This window comes from Helianthus annuus, chromosome 14 (genome assembly GCF_002127325.2).
Source record: "Helianthus annuus cultivar XRQ/B chromosome 14, HanXRQr2.0-SUNRISE, whole genome shotgun sequence".
Lineage (NCBI taxonomy): Eukaryota > Viridiplantae > Streptophyta > Magnoliopsida > Asterales > Asteraceae > Helianthus > Helianthus annuus.
In genome coordinates, this window is record NC_035446.2 from 124,464,893 (window position 1) to 124,475,393 (window position 10,501).

Below are 10,501 nucleotides of genomic sequence, written 5' to 3' on the forward strand. Positions count from 1 at the left end.
TGCAGCTGATCGAATAGATCATCGATCCTTGGTAAAGGATATCTATTCTTTATGGTAACTTTATTCAGTTCTCTATAGTCGATGCACAACCGCATCGATCCGTCCTTCTTCTTTACAAATAGGACAGGAGCTCCCCAGGGAGATGAACTAGGTTTGATAAAGCCTTTTGCCAGCAGTTCATCCAACTGGGTCCTCAGTTCTTTCATTTCCGTTGGAGCTAATCTGTAAGGTGCTCTTGCTATCGGAGCTGCTCCAGGAATGATGTCAATTCTGAACTCCACTTGTCTATCTGGTGGCAAACCAGGTAGTTCTTCAGGAAAAACCTCGGGGTATTCAGAAATGACAGGAAGATCCTCGATCTTCGGCTTTGGTTCTTCAAATTATCACCTGAGCCATGTAAATTACACAACCTCTGTTCAAACACCTTGAAGCTTTCAGCATAGATACGTCTTCGGGCAATCCGTAGTGCGTATCCCCTCGAATGGTAAGGGATTCACCACTCGGAGTCTTTAAAACTATCTGCCTCTTGCCGCAGATGATTTGGGCCTGATTACGGGATAACCAGTCCATGCCTAGCACGATATCAAAACCCGCCAATTTGAAGGGAAGTAGAGATAAAGGAAAAGAATGGTTCCTAATGGATATTTCACATCCTTCTAGAACAGTAGAGACGGTTTCTATCGTGCCGTCTGCTAACTCTACTTCGTATTTCATGTCAAGGGTTTTGATTGGCATATTTAGTAGTTGGCAAAATTTCTGGTCTACAAAGGACTTATCAGCGCCAGAATCGAACAGTACTCTTGCAAATATATTATTTACGAGAAAAGTACCTGTAAGCACATTGTCGTCCTTAACCGCTTCCTTTGCATCCAAGCGGAAAACTCTCGCATTTGATTTCTTCGTTTCTTCCGCCTTCTTGGCATACTTCGGGCAATTACTCTTTATGTGCCCCTTTTCATTACAATTAAAGCAGGTTGCATCCTTTATCTTTTTGCACTCCACCGTCTTATGATCCTTGGACTTGCATAGCCCACAGGATGGAGTCTTTTGTTGCGACTGTGAACCAGACGCAAACCTACACTTCCCGGAGTGAGGTTTCTTGCAGACCTTGCAGTGAGGTCTCCCATCAGCTTGCCCCTCCTTCTTTGCCTCCGACCCTCTCTTGCCTTCACCGTTTCCACGGTGCTTTTCCCAGACTTTCGTGAGGTATCATCCTCACGCTTTCGCTTTTCAGCCTCCTTGCTCCTTTGTGCCCTCAGACGGACAGCATCAAGGGTAAGAGACAAGGAGAGGTCAGTAACTGACCTGAAGGTCGTTGGCCTAGAGGCCTTTACGCTAGCTTTGATCGCCGGCTCTAAGCCCCCAATGAAACGGGCAATCCTTCGAGGTTCTGGTGTCACAAGATATGGCACCAGGCGTGACATAGTGTTAAAACTTGTCAGATATGCTTGACAATCCAGGTTTGTCATCACTAGTGAGACAAAATCAGCCTCAATCTTCTCAACCTCGTGCTGAGGGCAGTAGTTTTCTTTTATGAGGGCAATAAACTCCCCCCATGACATTTTGTACAAGGCAGACTTACCTGAAGCCTGCACCAGAGCTCTCCACCACGCCATGGCCTCGCCCTTGAATGACTGGGACACAAACTTAACCACGTCCCTCTCAGCGCACCCGCTGATGTCCACTATCGTGTCCATCTCGTCTAGCCAGGTGATACAGTCAACCGCACCTTTTTCCCCTGTAAATTCACGGGGCTTACATGATACAAAGTATTTGTAGGTGCAACCCTTAGCACTTGACGCATCAGTATATTCTCTATCGCGATGAACGCTGTGCTCAGTAGACGAGTGCTTATCGTCATCTTTCTTGGGTTCAGAGGGTGGTTTGGAGTGTGTCTTTGGTTTAGAGGGTGGTTTTGACACAGTTCTGCCTTGAGACTCAGTATGTTGACGATCAATAGCTGCCTGAACAGCATTGTTAATCAGAGCCTTTAGCTGTGCGCCTGTCAAATGTACTGACGCATTGTCATAGTCATCTTCATTCGTGTGGCTGTTCTCTCCATTGGGATCCGCCATTGTAACTTGAATCTGTTACAGAAGATAACAAAATTTTAATTTAGGAGATTATTATATGATTGTCTTTTATGACAATTTGTCAACCATGGTACAGGGACCATATTTGGTTAACTTTTTATTTCATTAAATATTAGGATTTGAATATATCCTATTTTAACTATATAAATAGTACTGGCGGCATAAAGCCTAATCATGATGATGTTTTATAATGTTAGCCGAGATTTCAGAGAATCAAAGGCATAGAGAATTGAACCGTAGTTCTTTTATCTCTTTCTGACAGAGAGTCATAGACTACCACTGCCTTTTGTCTTTATAAGACAATTATTATGGCCCATAGGCACTACACCTCTAATGGATGTCTTAATATGGTTGGCCCGTAGGCACTACATCACTAATGGATGTTTTAATAATACTGGCCCGTAGGCACTACATCACTAATGGATGTTTTAATAATTCTGGCCCGTAGGCACTGCATCACTAATGGATGTTTTAATAATTATGGCCCGTAGGCACTGCATCACTAATGGATGTTTTAATAATACTGGCCCGTAGGCATTGCATCACTAATGGATGTCTTTATAATATTGATCACCTTCATTGGTGATTTAACCCACGATTTATATATCATTTAGTTGGGTTTTAAAATCCTTAAAGGATTATTGTATAGGAATGACGTGCGTGATTATAACGAATCACATCTGCCATGAATGTTAACATGTGTACAGAGGTTAACAGGGAATCAGAATCTTTTCAGTTAGGTCGTACCATCTTGACTAGATCTTAAAAGACCCCAAGCTAGGTTTCACCTTTTAAGATTCTTTATTTAGGCAGATCAATGTAAAAGGAATGGTTTTGATTTATCTTCATACATATTAAAACAAAACTCATAACATACATTCCAAAATCTCAAATACAATTACATATTGCCCTAAACGGGTCTTTCAAATAATACATACCTCCATAGAGGTTTTAAAATAAGTGACAAGTCCACGCAGGGACTAATATAAGATAGGTGTCCATGCAAGGACTAAATATAAGTCCGCGTAGGGACTGAAATACGATAAGTTGTCCACACAGGGACTTATTTCAAAGTAGAAATTACAGTAGTACAACTACTAAGGCTAGTGGTCACGTTTCTTCTTTTTGCCCTTTAGTAGGTTCGCCAAGCCCTTGAGAAATCCTCGGTGGCTTTTCTTCTCTTCCTCGAACTCTCTCTCCACTCGATCTAGTCGATGGAGTATTTCTTCCTGTTCAGGAGGAGAGAAACGTGGTTGTGGCGCTTGATGCGGAACTGGAGGTCTGGGAGGTATTGGATACCCATGAGCTGAGTAATCCGGTGGTCCCATGTTTCCATGTGCTCCGTCAGGGTAGCGCGCATTGTATCTTGCCGACACCACATAGGGGTCGCGCTCATAGCTGTAGTTGTATTGTGCTTGTGATGGTTCAAACGGGTTGTAAGCCGTTGGACCTGTGTAAGCTGGTATGGGTTGGTCATACCCAAATGGTGGCGAATTTCGTGCAGTAGGTGCGGAGTTCGCCTCCTGTATAGGACTTGAAGGTCCTTCTTCTTGTAGCGGCGGATAGTGGCTACTACTTGAATGTCGAAGAGTGCTGAAGTGGATACCCCCTCCTCCTCGTGTAGACATACGAGCATTTGTCCTCCTACGCCTCGGCGGATCAGGTATTACTGGTTGTGCCGGTGGCGGAGGTGGTGGCGTAACTGCCTCAAAGCGTGAATCCTCAGAGGGATCCTGTGGATGTCTCGGTTGCGATGTCTGATGAGATGGTGTGTTGTACCACTCATGTCGGTCAAACAAGGCCATAAAGCTGTCTGGGCCTTGATACTGCGGACCATGATATGAAGATCCATCAGATACTTCTATCGGATGCGTGGGCGTACCACGAGTTGGTTCAGTAGGATCCTCATCTTCCTCCATGGGATCTTCAGAAAAGTGGTCTTGTGGACCTAGCGGAACAAATCCTGAAGGTTCCTGTATGTAGTCAGCCGGATTAAACTGACTTATGTAGTATGGAGTAGGGTCGTCGTAATTTCGGTGCGAAACCGAACGTTGTAGAGGTATGAAGGAAGGTTGTGGGTTGTTGGGATTATTTTCTGAATCTGGCCCAAAGGAGTGCCGGTAGGATGGCGTTGAGCTGTGCGAAGTGGAATGCCTCGCTGGTTCGTAAAGATCTCTTCGTCGTTGTGGCTCTTCGCTCCTTGTCATCGAAGGATGTCTTGTACCAGATGGTCCAGCTTCTTGATCGTGATGTGTCACGATTTCTCCTCGGCCTCTACGTCCCCTTCCTCTTCCTCGGAATATAACAGGTGGCATTTTCCTGCTTAAAACTTATTAAAAATCAAATCGAAAATAAAGACAAAAAGGAGTAAAAATCCGAATTTGTCCTAAGTTATTGCCTAGACTCAAGTATGTGCAATTGTGTCACTGAGATTAAACACATTAGGATAGTGTTTAATTCACTCAATGTTGGCTCTGATACCAACCTGTCACACCCCGATTTCCACGTGTCTCACCGGTGGGCCCGGTGGGGGATTACCGTGACGATGTTGGCAACAATATAGTCAAACCACACAATTATATAATGCACAGCGGAAGCATAAGATAAATATATATATTTCAACCTCTGGTGATAATATCAATGTATTACAGAAGTTGAATATCCACAGTGGATCGTAAATAAGGGTAAAGTATTGTCCCATCAGATACTGCAATCAAGCTTGCGAGGCTTATCCCGACGCTAGGGAGCTAATACCAGCCAATTACGTTTAGGTACCTGCACTTAATCTTTTTGGGGAAAATACGTCAGTTTACACTGGTAAATACATTCAACTGACACATTTGAAAATGTTTATTAAAATTGATTTGAATGCACAAGGCACAAACTCTTTTATAACTTGGGAAAATTCATAATGATCTTGTGAACGTTTTACATGTTCTTTTATGCGTTCAGTAGCCCGGGTCGTGCCGGGTTAAAGATTTATAGACACACCACGTTTGCGTAAAACCGTAGTACAAAAACCAACGGCTACGTCTTTTAATTTTAATGTCGACACTTTATACCGGGTGTACGCCTACACCGGGATGTCGATGGTCGTGGCCATTTCGTAAAATGATGCCGAGGATATCCGGGACAACGGTCATTAAACCCCCCAAAGGCTTATAAGCAACAAAACTGTTTAAATGAGCCGATCATATTTAATCAATTAACCACCTAAGCGATGGAATTATATAATGCTCAATCAAGCGGTATTAATATACCGTAACCCAAGCCCATATAGGGGAAATAAGTTAAAGTATTTACCTTTGCAAGTATAAATCCTTAATTTAGATCAAGTTACCGATAGCTTTTACTGGGGCTCCTAATCTGGAACGAAGGTTTTAATTAACCTCTTAGAATCCTAACGGTCCTTGTATTAGCCGTAGCTTAAACCGGTTGATTCCGATATATAGATATGGTTAATTCGCACGAAAAGGCGAAAACCGAGATGGAGTATGATTTGGACCCAACAAGTTCAGCGACTTGTTTTATATGGGTTTATAGTTCATACTCTGGATTTTGGGGTTCAAATAATATAATTTGACCCATATCGGCTATTGCACGAAAACTAGTTCCATGAGCCGTACCGTGTGCGCAAATAGGCGAAACGGTTAACTATGAGAGTCGTACGCTTATTTCCTAAGTCAATATGCCTTAAAAGTATTTTGGTATCAGTAGGATACCTTCCGTAATGCCCGTAACGAGTTTAGGTTTATATTATGCCCCGTAGGGGCTTTTCGGTCATTTTAAAGACTTTAAAAGGGATTTTCGAGTTCTACAGGAAATCTGAGTTTCCCGAACAGCTTAAAAAGCTTAAAATACTTTATTTATTATTTAAAACCAGTGGCAACTGGAATCGGGTCAAAAGACCTTGTAGAACTCCCGTTTTGGCCAAAAAGGGCATATTCGGTATTTACCGAACCGTAGCCATAACCGCAGGTTATGAGCAAGGTAAAATTTATTAAAAATCTTTAAAATTCCCAAAATATTATTTTACCACAGTGGGTAAAAGTTTTGGTGACGAAAACTTGGGTTAGATGGGCGTTATGCTAATTGCGCCGTTAATTACAAAACTTTCTTAAAAGTGCGCCTTTTAGCATAACTCTCATTCTAGGCCTCGGATTGACGTGAAACTTTAAGGACATGCTTATAATTTAACAAGCAAGGTTTTGGTCCGTTCACGTGTCCGAAATACTCGTTTTAATTTTAAAAGGCCGTTACGGTCAACTTTTAGGCGAATGACGGAAATACGTAAAAGACTCGGATAACTCATGAACCGACCACAGAGGCGTATACCAACATGTGACCTGGTCCTAAGAGAGTCCTAAGGTATATTTATACCTCACTAAAACGGGTCAGAACCGAAGTCAAAGCAAAAGTCAAACTTATGCGACTTTCGGCTCCGAACCGGTTCAATATAGTAAATGATCGATTCAAACGAGCGCAAACAGGTTTATATACTTATTATCATGTTTTATGATTGTCAAAACAGGTTCCATAACATATACATTACAGATTATGCATAAATCGCTAAAATAGCTTTCTGTTGACTTTTTAACCGCACGTTTGACTCGACATTTGACATAGTTAGAGTGGTGATCAGGGGGAACCATTTTAGAGGTTTAATACCCACATAAATACCAACTCATAACCATTTTTGATTCGTCATAAGACTGAACCATTACTGATTTATTGTAAAGTCAAACCGTAGTTACGACGGTTTGGTTTTTAGCTAAAAACTAAGCATAAACTGAACTATGGATGATCAAGGTAACTTACAGAAGTTAGTACTTGAATATGGAGCAGAGAAGAATGCTTGGAGCTTCTTAGAATGATCAGTAGTTGTGTTTTGAGTTGTGTGAATGTTGTAACTACAACATGGCTATTTATAGTGCATTTTAGGCTCCAAGATCATTCCACATTGCCCTACAACTGGTCATGGATGATGGGCAGGTGTCCCTAAGGGTTATGGGTCGTGTAGGGGGCGCCCATGCTCCATTAATTGGTGTTTGATCGTTCAAAAGCTCCAAAAGGCAAGAAACTACAAAGTTTCTGCATCTGGGCACTTTACGCGGCCCGCATGGGAGTTCCCATGCATTTTAATGCGGGTCGCCTAAAGATCAAATATCAGTTGCGTATTTGAGGTGGCTCGCGGCCCGCCTCAACTTAGCTATAACCTTCATGCGGGTCGCGTGAGGTTAAGATTTCAGAAATTTTAAATCTTTTTGCAATGATTGCAGAATCCGGCCATTAATAACGAAATCTTTCGTAATGATTTACCTGACCTTTCGGGTTTGAAGGGGTAACTTTGCGGTTTGGCCCTCGGTTATTTACCGATAGGGGCCTCGTGTTATTTACCCGCATTATAAAGTCCCCGGTTTATTTATTAATTATACTGGAAAGCCTTAACTTTCACTGTTGACGCTTTTAACCCTTCTTCTACGAATTCGATCGTAACTTTCTCGTTTCATATCGAAACTTCGCGAAATTCATATATATTATTTTAGTGAGTGTATAATACCGTTACAAAGTCTTTGGAACGTTAAAGGGTCACTCAGAGGTATTATTAAACATGTTGACACAGTTAACCCCTGTAGTTTGTAATCTCTCACTTTCTTCCGCGTTTTGTTTTTGTACGATCTATAATTTATTCGTTTGAAGGTTTAAGCATTACTTAGGAATACTATACAGTATATTTACCCTTGTTGACATTTTATAACCCTCGAATTTATATACTTTCAAGGTTTGTCAAAATTAGTCCTTCATTTATTATAGACGCCACGTGTAAACAAATGACACGTGTTAACACATCATTGGACACAAAAATTCGAGGTGTTACATGTAAATTAACAAATAGTCAATTAACTCGGAAAGACAAACACATAATCACACTAACATGTACAGTCAAAATTTGTCGACTTTGCGACTCCGATTTTATATATTTTAATAGTATGCATCCGTACACACTGATTATCTTACAAAGTTTTATTTTAGTTATTTTACAAGATTATATTATTTATTATTTTATTATTATTAAACAAACACACCGTACCACCACATACTATCCCCCGTCAGCTGGTATTTCAGAAACGACGTTCCCTCTCGTCGTACTTCTAGGAGATCTGTTCTCCCACTTCCCGAATTCTATTCCCTGCATCCACCAACTCCTCGCTATAGTGGCGGAGTTCAGCTATGTTCTCATTGCTCATTGGTGGGTTTGGCGCAGGCTCCGGGTCGAACTCAGGGAAAAAGGTGTTAGGGTTATTCAAAAGTTTCTGAAATTCCCAGTCGGTGGTCCACCATTCTTCCAGTTCTGCGGGTAGAGGTTGGGGGTTCACAATGGGATCTGGGATAGCCGGTTCCAAGTTTACTGGGAGTTGGGATTCCACCGGGTTATAGAAAAAGTCATCATCGGCAAGTCCGATGAGGTCACTAAGTGCCAATTTCTGATCTAACTCCTCCCAGGGTGGCATTTCTTGAGCTTGCCCAGAACTCTCTCCAATCTCTATCCCTTTTCCCTTATCCTTGGGATCCTCAACCTTTTTAACTTTTGCCTTCGATATCGTTGGTTTCTTTCTACGCACACGTCTCCAGCCTACAAACCTCCTTCACTTTTTCACCTTTGGTTTATCCTCGGGTTGAGCCCGGAATACCATTGGTTCCTCAACATCAGCCTGATAGCCCGTAGTAGTATCCATATCTGTAGTATGGATAGTAAAGTTTTGAATGGCTTCTGATAGTTCGTTCATGCTGTTAGCATATATGAAGAACACACAAAATTCTAAGTTAAATTCTTATAACTAAAATTTCACAGAATCACAGAAGGGCAATCAGAAATTTAAGTATTTAAGAATGCTTAATTGGCTTGGATCAGTGGCTCTGATACCACCTTTTTCTGTCACGGCCCTCGTCCCGGTTTTACCCGGTCCAGGAGCCGCGGGGCAGAAAAATTCCCGATTATTTTATTATTTGATTTAGCAGCGGAAGATTTTAACAGGATCTTTTAAACTTGAAAATTCCCGATTATTTTATTTCATCACTTGGGATGAACCCCGTAATTTACAATAGAGGAATTTCTTGAGGAAATTCCCTAATTTACAAAACATGTTTATTTATTTACTGAGCCACCACTTCAAGCTTGATTAGTGCTCCGTAGCACTTTTTCTTTGATTCACAGGAGGTCGCCTGAAACATGTTTTTAAAAAGATTTTGTCAGCGGGGAAATACTGGTGAATCATTCAATTTTAAATAAAACCACACGTAGCTATTAATTACAGCATAAGAGCGGCCTTTATCTTATTTTTATCTGGCGCGGTGTCACAGTCGTGTGACGATGGTCATACCACTATTGGGTCCTTTCACCCAAGTAGTGATGATTATCACTGTTAGGATTGATTAGCCTAACTGTGAGAAATTAGTAATGTGCACAATACCCCACTAGCCAGTGATTCAAGATAACCACGACTTAATCCCTGTAATTATAACTTTGAAAATAATTGGAGTATTGTAAAATACTTTTGATAAAAGAGAATGACTCACTTTGCAAGTTTAAACGGGCAGAGTTTAGCCTACTGATAAGCCTGATAACCTAGTTTAAACAACAATGCACACGAACTAGGTTAGTAACTAATACAGCATTTACGATAACTCACGAGATACAAACCCTCACGACGAATGACAAAGTGCGATACTTAAACATCCATCGAATTCACGACGAATGACAAGGTATAACCCTAATGTGGGCAGCACTTAAACATCCATCGGATAGTTCCAATCGATCGGACATTGAATCGTAGCAGCGATCAAGTTAATACCCGGTATCGTGGCAGCACCTCCTTAATTAAAATTATGATTTTGAGCAGTATAACTTCGTTTTTTATCAAAGTTTTCGACACAGAATGAAAGCCCCATGCACAGGCTATTTATAGCCTGAATTTGAGTCTTACGCGGCCCGCGTAAGATTTAATAAAGGTTTACGCGGCCCGCGTGGCCACCTAGTCTACGTGTAGGGCTGGGGTGTCACGAGTAGGGTCGCCATCTGGTCAACACGTGGTCCCGGATGCTTATCCGGTCAAACTTCATGTTGACGCGGCCCGCGTAAGGTTATGCTTTCCTTTACGCGGCCCGCCTGAAACTCATTTTTCTTGTTTTCTTGGTTTTTCATGCACAGTAGGGTTTCAGGGGTCCGGGTTTTTACTTACGGGTCGGTTTGGGATATTTTTGAAGGTCCTTATAACAAGATATTACAAGGTGATTGAGTAGTTATTAGCTAATACAAAATGAATACTTAAAGAATTTTGTGTAAGTGAAGGGCAATGGAATGTGTAGGATGTATTAAGTGTTGTGCACGACTCATTTACTCTTCGAGG